This window comes from Toxorhynchites rutilus, chromosome 3 (assembly GCF_029784135.1).
Source record: "Toxorhynchites rutilus septentrionalis strain SRP chromosome 3, ASM2978413v1, whole genome shotgun sequence".
NCBI lineage: Eukaryota > Metazoa > Arthropoda > Insecta > Diptera > Culicidae > Toxorhynchites > Toxorhynchites rutilus.
The window spans coordinates 136,291,969-136,308,329 of NC_073746.1; the positions used below are offsets into that span (position 1 = coordinate 136,291,969).

Sequence of the window (16,361 nt, forward strand, 5' to 3'; positions counted from 1 at the left end):
GACTTGTTGGAAATTCTAGGGTCTATTTATATCTATTTTTTCAGAACTTTAAAAACACATGTTTTCGATAAAAATGAATTTTAATTTTCAAAATATTTTTTTAATGAAATTTTTTTCCAAAAAATTCTTTGATAATTTCTAATGAAAACCTAAATAATTTCCTATATTCCATCTTTGACTAAAATTTTTAGGTTTGACTTTTTTGTAATTTTTTTTTTATTTTGAGTTTTTTTCAACTTTTTTTTTCGAAAAATCTTAATTTAAAAACTATAAGATCTACAAAAAGTTGGAAAGAAACGTTGCTTAAATGACCCATGTCTTTACACCCACAACGTTTCACGGCTATCTGAGATGGTGTTGCCAGTCGAGTCGGCATGAAACTCATCATTTGGGAAACAGGCGCAATTTCGAGCCAGAAATTCAGCACGATCAGCGATTTGTAAATCAGCGCATTACCGTGTCAATCTTTTTGATTTTTTTTTGTCGAATTCGGTGAATTCTGACCGTCCAAGGCTTCAAAACTTTGATTTAGATTTTTTTTCCACAATAATTTTATATTATAACTAGCTGATCCGACGAACTTTGTTCTGCCATATAAATTATTTCTAGTGAAGATGTTGATTATTAAATGAAAAATAACTTATGTATTGTGTGTTCAAATTTTTAAACGATCTATTAAAATTGTTTTAATGTGATCGATAAAATAGAACGAATGAAACGATTTGAACGAAAGTGTGTTTTGTGGCTATGCTGCCGCAAATAACGATGTAGCGTGAAACATTTGTGACTCTTGTGTTCATACTTGTGTTTGACATACCAAGGAAGTGCAACTAAACATAATTGCAACAGAATTTTTTTTACATGGTTCAAGAGGCTTGTGGAGAGAAGTCTGGATCATAACTGCAAGAGTTCCATGCGTTCCATTTCAACAAAAAACTAGAGAACAGAATTAATCGAACGAAACTTATTTCTCGTGTCGTTTGGTTGACTTCTGATAAGCTTGAGGAAAATTGAAATCCATTATTTTTACGAGAACCTCGAGATTTTATTTAGAATAGTTAGAATGATTCGATTAGGGTATATGTGCATCGTGCTTATTGATAGTTTGTAGTCATTTTGTAACTCTATTCTGCATCTCTTATAAAAACTATCGTTCCTATTACTAAAACAACTGGAACATTTTCACAAGCTTCTTAAGATTTTTCACCGAAAAAATCATTCGCAACAGACAAGAACAGATATCAATCACCTGGTACCAGGTCCGGACTACAAAATTGATACATACAAACTTGCCAACCAAGTTTCCGGCGCTTTTGAAGCGGCATCAACGACGGATGTAGCCTGGTCTGAATTAATCAACATATGGCTGATTGAAGGCATCTCTGGCATCTAAATTACTAGAAGCGAATCGACGAAACCATAATTGCGCGTAATTGGCTGTTACAGCATCGGAGCCCCAAACATCATTCACAGTTTCAGCAGCCTTCACCCCTTTCAAAGAATATCACATCACCATTATCGTTTTTAACACTTTTAGCTCGCGAATGAATGAACTGAGCAGAAAACATTCATTTTCACCAAGCCAAAATCTGCGATTGTTCGATCGATATTTTTATCGTTTACCAACAGAAATACCCGAACACTTCAGTTTGTTCCTAACATAAAAAATCATGAAAATTTTTATTTTTCGACCTTCCAGACAAGGGCCCCTTCTTAACTTTGTCAGGTAGTATTTTAAAGGTTTATCTGGAGCTTTTTGACGCTATTTTCGATCGATATTTGTTATATATTACTTCCAGTATGACAATTGACAATTTTTGTACAAAAACTTTAAAAAAGTAGCAGTCATTTCCTTTATGTTTTTTTAATTTCATAAATAAACTACTACGTTTCGCATCAGTGAATACGTTCCATAAGTCTGGTATTGATTGATCAGTATTAACGATATATCGAACACTACAGCCATCTACCGGACAGTGTCAATAGTTTTACATAAACTTCAAGACTCACTTTGGCATTGTTAAAATGAACTGATTGAGGTCATATTTGAACGGTATTGTTCGATAACTAATATTTGCACAAAAAATTGGGCAGTAGATTTTCACAACCTACTCTTGAGGTGAACTTTTCATCACCCGATACCAAGGTCTGTTTCATAGGGTTGTTGCATAAAAACATCTCAACCAAGCTCCCGTAACTATAAGAGTGTCTCCATAGTGGCTTCAAACGGAACTCAACGTTTGTAGACAACATTCCTAGCGTTTTTGCTCAATATTTTACAACTGTATTTTATACTAATTTAACATAAAAAAAAATAATTTGACTTTCTTCAGTAATATTTTTTTTTCCCAAAATATATTTTTTATTAAGGCACATGTGGCGTTAGCCTGACGGGGCCGGGAGTCCAATATTTTGACAATTTTTGTCTTACAACTATGTTAGTAATATGTAACCGATTACTCGATTGGCTCGAGGTTAGTATTACAAGTGTTCTCATAATTGGTATGTTGCAGTCTTCGATGCTCTGTACGTGTGCCTGATACGGGATACTTCCCGTATCAGGCACACAGCAGCTGACCATTAATCAGCAACGCCCCCCTAGTCTGTACCCCATATCTAGCGTGGTGCGTCTTTCTCGACTCGAGGAATCCAAGATAGAATGGTCACTAGCCGGCGCAATCATCATCTCGTGTAGAGTTGTCATGAGCGGTACAACCTTTGGCTCTTGTTGAATGATCAGTGGACTGCACAACCTTCGGCCCGTGCATCTGTAAAGAGTGTGTGTATGTATTGCCGCGACTAAGTAAAAGTTTATAGATCGGATAGGAGGGATATGAAACAGGGACACAACGAAGGAAACATCATTCAGTAATAGTTGAAATCAATTCACACGAATTCTTGTTTGGTCGAATTTTGAACAGAAACCCCTTTACACAATTTAATTGTACTGATATGTTGTATGGTAGTAAATAGACCATACTAAAATGTATGATCAATTTATTATCATATAATTGTAGTATTAAATAATATTGAGCTGAACTTCCGGTTGACCGAATCCGAATTACTGGAACTCTCGTTTACCTCTTGCCATAAGATTCTGTACAGCGACCTTGAACATGGGTTAGAATATGTTCTAAAACTAAGCAATGGATATCCCGGTCAAAATTTTAAATTTATTTCAGATTACACATTCCAGATTCTAGATTCAAGAATTCAGCTTTCAGATTTGAGATTTCAGATTCTAGAATTTTATTTTCTAGATAGACACCCAATACTTGATTCTATGTGTTAAATTTTTAATCCAATATGTTCTATTTAAGATTCTATTTCAGAAATTCCGGATAGAAGATTCAGATTTCAGATTCCAGATTCCAAATTCAGCTTCAATATTCAGATTCAAGATTGAGATTCTAAATTCCTGATTCCAGATTCTAAAATTCACAAGTCAAAATCCGGCTCAAAAATTCCATAATCTAGACCGATTCCCTGTACTTAATTTAAATTCTCAAATTTTTAAACCAATGTGATCTATTTCAGATCCCAAATTTCAGATTTTAGATTCTAAGTTAGATCCCTGATTCAGATGCTAGATTCCTTATTCCAGATTTTTACAGGCATAGATTTCATATTTTCGATTCTAGAGATCGAATTTGAAATGCCATGTGCTATATTACAGTATTATAGCACATGGCATATTTACAATATTACTATATTACAACTTCAGAGAACATAATCCTTACATGAGGAATAACACATATTCACCTATGAAATTTTTTTCACAGTTGAAAAAATTGATTGCAATATAGTTGCCACGACCCGTTAACCCCAAAAGGCAAGGCAGCGTGTAAATTCACTGTATTGCGCCTTTGGTTATCCAAAACTCAAAACAATATTTCTAGTGCAGCGATATCGATTATTTCAGCGATTTACAATATTTCAAGTTCAGCGAAAAAACTGCTTTTTTAAATAGTGTTTAAAAGGAAAAAAATTAAAATTTGAATTTTTCATCAAATACACCATTTATTACATTGAAAAAAACTGCCCACTACCACACAAGATAACTCACAGTGCATTGAATGCATAATAATGTGGAACAAAAAATCATAACAGCAAAATTTAACCATTGTAACACTTTGGTGTGATGGAAAATATTGTTCATAGATATCATAACTATTGATAAAATGTTATTTGAATTTCTCATGTTTTTTGAACAATCGTATAAATGTCTCAAGCGACATAATCTTTGTTCATCTAAAGTGAAAAGTTCTGATCATTTCGGATACGCTGAAATCATTACTTGAGTAACTACTGGTTTGAATCATGTGGAAGTAGTTGGTTTTAAAGAGCAGAATAATTGTTTGCATAAGTGTCTTATGTCATCTGAATAATCTGTAAAAAAATCTTTTTTTAAATTTAAAAGTGCTGATCTTTTCGGATACACATTGCTGGCATTAATTATACATTTATTGCATTAATGGCAAAAGTACTTCATATGATTTACTCTTGGAGACTATTTCGAAAGATTTCGCACAGAATAAATAAAAATGTTATTTTTTCATAATCATGCATGTACCACTGTTTTTTCAAGGAAAAATTATTCCGACCAGTACGATACCCATGCCCAAATTTAATACGACCGCAAAGGGTTAATATCGTACAATTCTAGCAGCCCGAAAAATCGGAGTACTGTCAGATACCTTTAGAAGTTTCGGTTTGGAAATAATATACTAAGTGCAGCGAAAAAAATTTTCTTTGTTGGGTGCTATACAGTTGCCACTGCGCTTAAAAGAGTTGAGTTAATGATCAGAAAATTGGCCAATGCACCCCCGAATTGGATCGAAAAATCGAGGGATATATGCGCCTCTACTCGTGATTAATGCATATGCTGTGTCGTTTTTAGAAATTAATGTAGGCACAATTAACATGCCGTCGTCTTTCCTTTCCGTATTGCTCTTTAGGGCTTAGACATCATTTAGAAATGAGCACGGATTATGGAATATTTCGAAAATCAAGCAGGTGATTCTAAAATAAAAAAGTATAGAACATAAATTCCATGAAAATGTGAAAAAATGAATAAGAAAATAAATAGTACTTACGTATTTACGCCATCGCAGCGCAATTTTTATCATGAATTTATTATTTCGTGATGAAATTTATTCTAAGGTCAATGTATTTTGGGCGAAGCCCCCGTTTATGGATGATAAGGAACCGAGGCGACACAAAGCTGCCGAGGTGATGCAATCCGAGTTGGTCGGCGATCCGCCGTCGGAAGCGGCGGCCTCTCGCAAGCAAATCTGTGTTCCACAGATTGCCCGGTTAGTTTAAAACATAGAAGACGATCCTTTAGTAAGGTTCGATCGAGCGTCGGACGACATACGTTTGCCCAGTGCATTACCCTACCGGGTTAATTTTTGCTTCGAGATATATCTTACATCTCATATATTACAATGCATAAATTTACCGGGCAAACGTAAGCGTCGGACAGCTTGCAGACGGCGAGTCATTGTCCGACTCAAATTGTGTCACCACGGCGGCTTAGGGCCACCTCGCTTCCTTATCCATGCTAGATGGGAACTTCATCCCCATTACAATGGCCTCAGAATAAATTCCGTTACGAAAAATTAACTTATAATAAAAATTGCGCTGCGATGGCATTAATACGTAAGTACAGAAAAAAAATATTTATACCATTTTTTCATCTTAATCCTGAACGAATTTTTTCGTGCTTAATTGGATTTAACAATCGTAAATCTCTTAATTCATTATTTACGAAATTTATTCCTTCTTTGACTTTGAGTTCTGTCGCATTCGGGTATATGATAAATTCGGATGATTGAAATTCAGGTGAATGTTTTTCGATTAGCTGTCATTCGGGTAATTATTTTTCGGGAAAATGTGACATAATCGCTACAATGAAGGCTCGGAAGCTGAACAACAGCACTGTTGCAATGGAAAAAATCAGCCATAATGTGCTTTTTTGCCAAACTATTTGCATATGTGGTTTGCGATCGCGATCTTCCATTCTCAAAAAGAAAGCGACAATTGATGCTTTGATCTTTATTAACGAATGCTTGGAGAAGAGGTAGCATGAGGTCCCAACCAGTGTTGCCACACGTACAGATTTATCTGGAATGGTACAGATTTTTTCGTTATTTTTGGTACAGATTCTGTACGGTACAGAGTACAGAAAGAACAGATTGGTACAGATTTTGTGAAATTTTTTACATTTGAACAAAGCAACATTGAGGTACATGACAACTTTTACGCCGCAGTATCGCTTGGTGCTGCTGATCATAGACGCATTTGCAATGCAATGATTGATCAGTTTCATGAGAACGAAATTCCTTACAAGGATCGTCTGGAAGTATTCGCGTCGGACGGTGCGACGTATGTTTTGCCCCAGATCAACAGATCGAATCGTTTTTTTCAGGCTGAAAAACCTGAATTCATGAAGAGCTGGAAGATTTTTATTTGGTCATTCTCACTAATATCTGCGAGGAATCTTACGTTGTTTCAGTGTCCAATGCTATTAAATGTGAAGATCATTTGAAAAGCAACAAGAATTGTAGGTTGAAATAGCCGCAGAATAAATTATCAGAACAATGGACAGCAAAGTTGCACTGATCATTCAACAAGAGCCAAAGGTTGTACCGCTTATGACAACTCTACACGAGCTGATGATTGCGCCGGCTAGTGACCATTCTATCCTGGATTCCTCGAGTCGAGAAAGACGCACCACGCTAGATATGGGGTACAGACTAGGGGGGCGTTGCTGATTAATGGTCAGCTGCATCCCAATAGCAGGTATCCCGTGTCGGGCACACGTACAGAGCATCGAAGACTGCAACATACCAATTATGAGAACACTTGTAATACTAACCTCGAGCCAACCGCGAGTAATCGGTTACATATTACTAACATAGTTGTAAGCAAACATTGTAGAAAAATTGAACTCCCGGCCCCGTTAGGCTGACGCCATATGAGCCTTAATAAAAATATATATTTTGGATAAAAAAAAAAAATGGACAGCAAAGGGCAGATCATTTCAAAGGATATTTGTCACAGTATGTATCAAAGTATTGTATCAAAGACGCTATTTTGATATCAAAGGATTTGGTCAAACATCGTGGTGGCAGCTCGAAAACTTTAAAAAATGATAGTATGCAATCTACATTCAAAAAAACTATGTATAAGCATCATCAAACACACGAATGACTTGCAAATGTAAATGTAGTATTTGTAGTAAATAAATGAGTATTTATTTAATGCTAATAAGTAATTTTGTTCTTTACAACGAATATTTTCGATGGTACAGATTTTTGGAAAACAAGTACAGATGAGAAAGATTTTTGACCCCTCTGGTACAGATTTAAATGTGGCAACAATGGTCCCAACTCTCTTCTGGCTTTCAGGAAACAACATCGACTTCTTCGAAGAAGACATAAACCCACCGAATAGACCCCAACTTAACATATAAAAAGAGGTGTTCTACTAACATGTTAGCAGTTACTTAACAGTTGTGCTTCAGGAATTCCATTTTGCAAGTTTTTTTTCCGCAGTTTGGAGCTATAACCAACGGTCGCGTACGAATAATTACATTCGTATATTCCTTATGAATGATGGGCAATTAAACCAATTATCCGATTATTATTATTATTAGGCCTACTGACTTTCGAGAACCCAAATATCCCGTCGCAGCATTTTTCTAAGCAAAAACTATACGGTAACCATCCACAAAAATGCATTCTTTCAAAACCATCATTTTTGTGTCTATTCGCAGACAACAAAGAAACTTTATAATGTCCAAAACATTCTTCAACGACAATGAAACGATGTAGTTACAGTGTAGGTCATCTACAGGGCACATGTGAGAAAAGGCGAAAAAAACCTACATTTGAAAAAAAAGCGCAAGTGCCAATGGATGCTAGGAGCTTTCACACACGGGTGGATATGCTGGACAGTTAGTAAACAGACAAAAAACATATTATCCTGTTGTCATTGCAATGCAAGACTGTAGGTCAAAGAAAATCGATATAGCCCTCACGCACAAAAAAAAAAAAAAGAATCAGCACGGTACGTTCCCGAGAAAACGAAAATTTCACCCTATCGAATATGTCGCCTTTTTTGGCAACTGTTTGATTATGATGATTTGATTTTGTACAGCACAGAATTACCTTGGAAATTGATTTTCTCCTTCCCAACGGGGCCAATAAATTTCGATGCTTGCGTTGGAAAATTGAAGGTCGGATATTATGTAACCTCCAGCTCCGGAGACCCTGGCACATCAGATTATTGTTTGTATATACACTAGTGCTGATTGGTGAGTAGAGATATTCACAGGACACCAAACAAGACGAATCCAGAAAAAGTTACATTTTGTTTCACTTAGTATTTTACTATTTTTGCCACCGAAACTTCACCAAAAATTGCGAGGTATCCTAAATGCTAACATTACCACGGTACCCCCAAATCACACCACTGAAAATAGAATTTTCTCCAGCAAATCACCGGAACACTTATGTAATAAAATTTCCATCCATCGAAACCATAGGTTTCCACTTGCAAAAGTTACATTTCACACCTTTCGGGGAACGTGTGAGCCCCGAATAATCACTAGAATGTAAAATCCACCGCTAAAACGGTTAGTTTCAGCTGAATTGTGGCCAATTTGTCACTGAACTGCACTGCCAGCAGAGAAAAACTTTGAGACGGCTTTTCCAACAGCAAGCTCGATGCGGCCGCCATTTCTTGATTCAGCAACTGAAATGATCACCGATTCCGATTGGGTTCGCTCGAGTTTTCCGTGGAAAGCTGTCGGCTGACTCTCAACACTGGTGGCGCTGAGCAAAAGTGGAGCGCATCTATGGTAAACAAGTGCCGGGAGATGGAAAGAGCGATTTGGAGCATCAAATGAGCGAAACGCAAATGTTCCTCTCGGAAAATGAGCAAAACACGGGGAAAATTGGCGTCAACTCTGGAAATGCGAGCAATCTCCCAACCATGTGACTGTGTCGGCATTGTTTTCAAACAAACCGGAATGAAAACAAATGCAGAATTCATTTTTATTATCTACGTTTGGTAAGCAAAAAGATTTGAAAACAGATGATTGTAGACTCTGCATTTGGTCTCTCCAACTGTGTCGCAACAATTTTCCAGCAACATGTCGATTATTTTCATTCATGGAATGATAATAAATCAAAATACTAAATGAAAACAGACTGCATCACAACAAACAACACCTCCCACTCTTTGCCCCCGTCATCCTTTGCCGCTTGTCGTGGGCGATTCCAACAGCTGTTTTTGACATTATTCACTGCGCAGTCGCATTATTGTTTTCGCGGTGTCGCGTTACTTATTTTGTACCCGTATTGACGTTTGGTAAAATTTTGGTATACATCTTCCTATCGAGGGGTATTAAAAAAATAATCACTCACAATAGATTTGACGATTTTTGTCGAAGAATTTGATTTAGTCACATCAAGTGATTTCCGCTCCGTTTTCCTGATATCGGTTCTTAATTTTCCACAAATTATGATAAACACTAACGTGATCTATATGATGGCATCTTCTGTTTCTATGATAAAGCTTTATTACATCCATTAATGGGCAGATAACGAAAAAAAACCGCTTCATCGTCAAATAAGGGCTGCCCAAAAAGCAACAATCGTCAATTCCGGGAGTGGAAACATACACGCTTCTGTTATATGGTGGGCAATATAATGGCTCCCCACATGGCGCTATCTCAAGATGCGGTCGTCGTGAGATCGCTGAAACCACCCCGAAGGAGAATCAGCGTGGTTTACTGTTTGATCAAGGGAATACCGTATATCACAGATAATACGCATAAAGTGTGTAAATGTCATTCTATAATTAGACCTGAAAACAGACGAACAAACTAGAATGATAAACTGGAAAAAAAATCAGGTTTTATCTTAATTGTGCAGTTTTCACATACCACATTATTGTGGTCTATTATTCTACTATCTGCATCATTATTTGCCTGGCCCCAGAAAGTGGAACTCACACCCGATTACAAGGCCGGCCTTAAGTGCGAAACAAGGATGATAGCGGATTTGTGCGTCACATATCAAAGTCACCCCACAGAACTAGTCTAAATCTTATCAGTCAAGCTTCGTTGCACATGCGCTTGACTTAGATTTTGCTTGTTGAAGATTACTGTTGAAAACACACAATTAGTACCGTGCACTTGAACGAAAACTAAGCACTGTAAATAGCTAAGCTAGTGACTGCGTCAATATTCGTTTATCATGAGAATATCACAGAAAGTGTCCACCGTGAGGGCTTGGTTTTAACATGGTTGTTGATAACTTTCAATGAATTGGCGATGGAGCCCTTCGAATTATTCAATATCCGAATAGAAAACCTGCTATTGATGATTTTTTCAACGACAGCTCATCGAACGAACTATTGAAATTAAGTTTGAAGGTATCGGCTATTTTTGTCGATTTCAACAGTTTGTAGTAAACAATTCTTGTTGATCCCAACTAAATCAAAATGACCCAGGTAATATGACCATTTAAAAGATCCGAAATTCCTCTAGGAAGTCCGAGAAAACGTAGAGATGTTGCGCTGTTCTGAAATATGGTTCCGGCTACTGAAAGCGATCAGCTTGTTGAGTTCATTAAAACCCTTGTTTGACAGCACAGCGATTCCATTTGAATTTGATTTTTTGATTTGGCTCAAATTTTGCCGACGCATTGTTTATGACTAAAAAGAGCATTTGGTATCATTGGTTTTCCATTGTGACTCTAGCCTTACTTTTGAGACGGATCTTAACAAAAATTGCTTGAAAAATTTAAAAAAAAAAATAACTCAGAAACGGCTGGTCCGATTTGGTGTCTTTTGCAATGTTTTAGGTTAGTGTTAGGGCTATTTGGAGAAAGTATGCACTGTTAAAAAAAAAGTTATAGTTTTATGGATTTTTTTTAACTCATCTTCTCAAAAAAAAAGTGTGCTAAAATGGAAAAATAATGGACAAAAAAGTTATAATTTTTTTAAAAATTGAATTTTGAAAATTGTTTAAGGTGTTTCTTAAAATTGTTTTCAAAAATCATGAAAGTACGCATAATTTGCAGTCAAAAAGGTTTGCTAAATGCTACAGTTTTTGAGATACAGTGGCTTTGAAATAAATTTTACATTCAATTCTCAACATTTCTTCTTGAAAGCTGATTTTTTTACATAACATATTTATAAATCAAAGATACGTCTTTTCATTTTTAAGTTATAATTTTTTCAAAGTTAAACCGAATCCGAATTTTTCCCTTTTTCCCAAAAATAACTTTTTTCAAAAATTGATAAGTTTTTTGGACTACTGGACTGATTTAAGTGATCGATATATAAAATTGAAGTAGATGAGCTAGTCTTCTTTGAATAAATATCATACTTTTGAAGAAATTACATAATGGTCGCATAGATCTAGTCGAGTCGAATAGGAATATTGAAGAAAGACTGAAAACATGTTAACTTTGAAAAATCATAACTCAAAAACGAAAAATAACACCTCTCTGATTTTTAGATATAAGGTAAATGATTTTGGTCTGTCCAGTCGAAAATATGATCATAGTTTGTCCACTTTTTTGAATGCTCTAGGCACACCTTTGTCAAATCAGCTATTCGAATGTTTCAAAAAATATAAATAAAATTGTATTTTTCATGATTTACAGTAGTTTTATAGTATATTTTTACGGATTCACATGTTTTAAAGGATTATAAAATACAACATCTATTGGTGTCAATGCGCCCCACATTCGAGCTAACTTTTAATCGATCACCAGATGATTATTTCGCACGTATTCAGACCTAAAAAAAAACTCAATTCTGATCATGAATTGTCCGATTAAATAATGTTGTTTTGTCCACATGATTTCTATGGCAACCGCTTGGCGCGCTGCAGTTTGTTTATTGTGTCCGTCGCACCTGATCAGACAAACCAAGATCATTTACCCTACAGTCAACTCTCCCTAACTCGATGTTCTGTATCTCGATATTTTCCCTAACTCGATGGATTTCATGGCAACTTCGATTGATTTTACAAGCATGTTTCTATCCATAACTCGATATACTCGATATACGATATACTGTATTATGTAAAACTGTCAGCTTTCAAGGAAAATTATAAAAATATATAGCGCCCTTGGTCCCGAAACTATGTAAACTACAAAAAACAAATACAATCAATAATTAAGGAAATTAAATTTATTTTTTTAGAGAGTATAATATTTTTGTTCAAGAAAAATACCTGGCTTCATTTTCATATGTCGATCATTTTTGAAAAAAGGCGAAAAAAATTATTTTTCGAGTTCCCTTGAAATGGGAATGGGCACCCTAATGAAATAATAAAAGAAACGAGTCTAATATTATGCGGTAAGGAACGAAACCACAATTTTTACGAAAATCTGAGAACCCTATATCGGTTTGGCATGGAATGACTGTTATAACAGAGCTTTTTTTTCAAGAAGAATTTTCTCAGAAAATAATCTCTTGATGCCTCAATTGTTTTTGATGTTGCAGCGCACAACAAATATTAATTATTACACAGTGGATCAATATGAAAAAAAAATGGTTTACAAAAATATTATGAGTTTATAAAATAATAAAATCAAGAATAAAAAGAAAATCAATTTGTGAAATATATTTTAATCAATATTTGCGTGTGATGCAAAGATATACAAGTGACTTCCACTGGCCGGCTATTCATCAAGTTATTATTTTCAATCTGAACATATTTTATCATCTTAAATAAAATATGTTCAGATTGGAAATATTAACTTGATGAATAGCCCTCTAGTGGTAGGAGCTTGTGTATTTTTGCATCACCTGCACACATTGTTATTGTTTTAAGTGGTGCCAAATATAGAATGAAATGGTTATCATTGCACGGTTTTAATGTTTTGTTTACCTTAAACGCTTACTAATGGTGACGATGGAATAAACATATAATCGAATGTGTGTATATCAACTGGAGAAAGATCGCCAAAAAGAAAAATAACGCTTGCGATGCACGCTTAGTGCATCGCCAGCATGTGTTTTATTCTTGCGAAGGAAATAATGAATCATGAATCATTCATTAAAGCTGATTCTTTAATAACACGCAAACCATTGGCTCTTTTCAGGACCACTAAAACATTCTACCAAATAATCATTTAAAAAAATCATAGCAGATCCTAAAATAATATTAGATATGATAAGCGAGCGAATTGAATAAAATAACTTCGCCGTGACCTGGACACAACACCCTAACTTCTTTTTCTGAAAAGTCTATCAATTTTATTATAATTAAATTATTTTATAATTTGATATCGTGCTGAACGAAGTTTGCTCCAGAATGCATTGTCAAAATATGCACGAAACAAACTCAGTGCAGAACATGCACAGGTTCGCGGAAGCAAAGAAGAAGAGAAATGTTCAGTTAAATAATTCTACTGAAGAGTTGATTTCGTTTCATTCCGAATAATATCCGAAATGATGAAAAAGCGAATTGAATGAAATAATTTCATAGTTCTACGTCCTGTGATCGTGTTTCGCACACTATATTTTTTAATATTTCATTTGTTTGACAGTCGAATTCTCTTTACAAATGAGCTTCTTCTGAAGCTTCTCATTGCCTTCTCCTTCTTCAGTTTTCCCTCCACAATGGACCAGTATTTCTCGCCGGCCTCAATAAATCAATTGCAGTATTTTCTGTTTGTCCAGATTTTTCATGTAATTTGAATACACCAATACTACTCCGAAAACACACGTATCTATTCACCGTGCTTGTCATTCTATCCGAGGGGAATATGAAAATATGAGATATGAAACAACGAACCCGACAGACCAACGATCCAGCATGCAATGTTATCTGCTATTTTTCTTTCGTTATTATGCTAGCACAAACAGAGGTTATTCACAATACAATGCAAGCCTGAGAAAAATGAAACATTGCGTCGTAAGCCCCACCCTTGTGTGATTCGGACAAATTTAGCAGTTCCTTTCCGGACCGGTCATTTATTTTTTGACCGCGAAGCGTTTTGTTAAAAAAAAGAACGATAGCATAGCAGCACCGCCACCAATATCGTCGTCAACGAGAAGCAATAGCAACAGCAAACAAGTTTTAATTTTCCTGGCATCCAGAGAACAAAATGATTTGTGTATTTAGTACTATTTTTGGGCTTATTGATGGTTCGTGACTTTCCGGTCAATCATTTAATTTTCACAAATTCATGCCTTGTTTCCAGATTGAAAATGGCGTCAAAAAAGATTTTTGCAAGCCGGATGGGGAAAAGGAGTTTTTCAACCGTGAGAGCTGTTTTCTTCGGTTGTAAACTGAAGGTGAAAAATTCGTTCCACTGCTATAGTTGCCGTAAACACAACCGATCTAGGATTTTCTGTTGCCGTTCTGCGAAATCAGCTGTATGGTATAATTTGTTGATGATTTATTTGGGAATGGTTTTTTGGAAGAGTTGGAGATGTAAACTTTCTTAAGAGATACAGGAAAACTACTTGTTTTTTTCTCCCGATAATTTTCGATTTTATGTCCCCGACATTACTCATCTGTATTTTTTTAGGCTTTTTAATTGATTTTGGTTACAAAACATCTGGGAAAAAATCATTCTCGACTAGCTGGAAGAAACAGTCTTCAATATTATGTACATTCGCATGTATACTGCTTTTCAAGCAAGAGATTTCCGAGCGACTAATTTGCACTGCAGGCTTCGTAACGAAAATGATATATGAAAACATCCACACACCGATTCGATATCGTTCGCGCCCGAAAGTATCGTAGCAACTTCCATCGTAGGTACGATTTCAAGTAATAATCATTCTCATTGCAGCCTAATACTTGTCGGTATCATTGTCAAATTTACACTCAGTTCTCTCTCTCTCTTGACATACAGTGTTCGCTGTCTAGAGTAAAAACTTGTTGCTCGGCCGAATTAATCAACACTTGCTTCTTTTGGACGGCGAAATTTGGGAAGCGCAAATTTGTCCAATCGAAACGTGGGATATAGCCCAGCAGAAAATTGAATCATGTTAGTTTCATAATTTCATCATTAGTTTCAGTTTTTTGTACTTAAATCGACTGATGCAAATATTTTGTAAATCCATCAGGAAATGGCTGTGCAATAAGCACATGAAATCGAACAATTTTCACGATGCGGCAGATTTCGTTCTTCTTCTTCTTTTTCTTCTTCTTTTTCTTCTTCTTCTTTTTGGCTTTAAGAGGGTTTAAACTCATGATTTCGTTCTTCGATTTGCACTCCCAATATGTTGTTCTGGTTCTCAGCTGCCTTCATCTGTTGTTTTTGCAGCCGAAAACAGATAATAGGTCCTTCATAGTTGGGTACATAAAATCTTGCAAAACTAAAATAAAGTTAAGAGTGTATATAAGCCTCCTTCTGAATCCTCAGTGCGCGGAGTCAAATTTAGCTTATTTCAATGAAATATCCAAAAATGAATTTTCTATTAAACATGCCATTATATACACTCATTAAAAAAATGTATTCACAGTTCTCACCCGAACTCGAAATTTCTCATTCTTCCAAAGAGGTCCAAAACCAATAAAACATTCGAGAAGTGACATAAACATTATCATATTCAATAGCCACTACTCACATTTTTTACTGAGTTCCGTGATGTCTAATTGTATCTTATTTCGGCTTTCTCACGTACCACATAAGTCATGATTTTTCACACGATATTATTATCTTCTTGCTCCCGGAGATTATGGCCGGCGCTAATCACAATATTGGATGATAAAAACACGCTTCCAAATCTAATCCACTAATATCCGGTTGAATCCTAGCCCAACACGTTTCACACCTGTCATAAAAGTCACACGTTCCGTGCGACAACCGCAACACAGGATACCGAGCGGACGACTGAACAATCGAAGCAACTTCCTCCACGCTTCCACTTGTGATAGACAGTGGCTGGGAATTTTATCAGTTAATTAAATTGAAATTCTGCCCGTTAGTTAGTTACCGGCGCGAATCTGTCGTGCGCTATTGTTTATTGTTGCAGAATAGACGATGTTAGAGCTGTAAACACCCCGAAGAGTGGGTAATTCGCTACGAAAGGTATCCCATTTACCTGAGATATCAGCACATCTAATGTATTTTGCTTGTTATCAGCAGACGATGAATTGTATTCGTAGAGAGGAACAAGATATCTTTTTTTTAAAGATTTGCTCAGATATGATTCACACTTTCGGAATAATCAAATGCTCGAGTGCATCTCAGTATCTCTAATTAAAATATTCTCGACTTGACATTTCTGCCTGATTTTTCGATGGCTAGAATAAGGAGTGTTTCGTCTAGTAGACAACAGTAAATGTGGTTTCACATTTGCTTCCAAATTAA

The 16,361-nt window shown here is 35.8% G+C and overlaps 1 protein-coding gene across 2 annotated transcripts in view; it reads right to left on the reverse strand.

Annotated features, from left to right (window-relative positions):
* Positions 1 to 15,870, reverse strand: part of LOC129778134 (sodium/hydrogen exchanger 3) — a 195,809-nt gene extending 179,939 nt beyond the window's left edge. Inside the window, exon 1 of one of the 2 annotated variants that reach the window (XM_055784847.1) lies at positions 15,616 to 15,870. The gene's annotated coding sequence lies outside the window, so the exon portion shown is untranslated. Of the gene's footprint in view, positions 1 to 8,174; positions 8,773 to 15,615 lie in introns of those variants that run through there. The other variant, XM_055784846.1, reaches the window with a different exon arrangement.
* Positions 15,871 to 16,361: the final 491 nt, after the last annotated feature.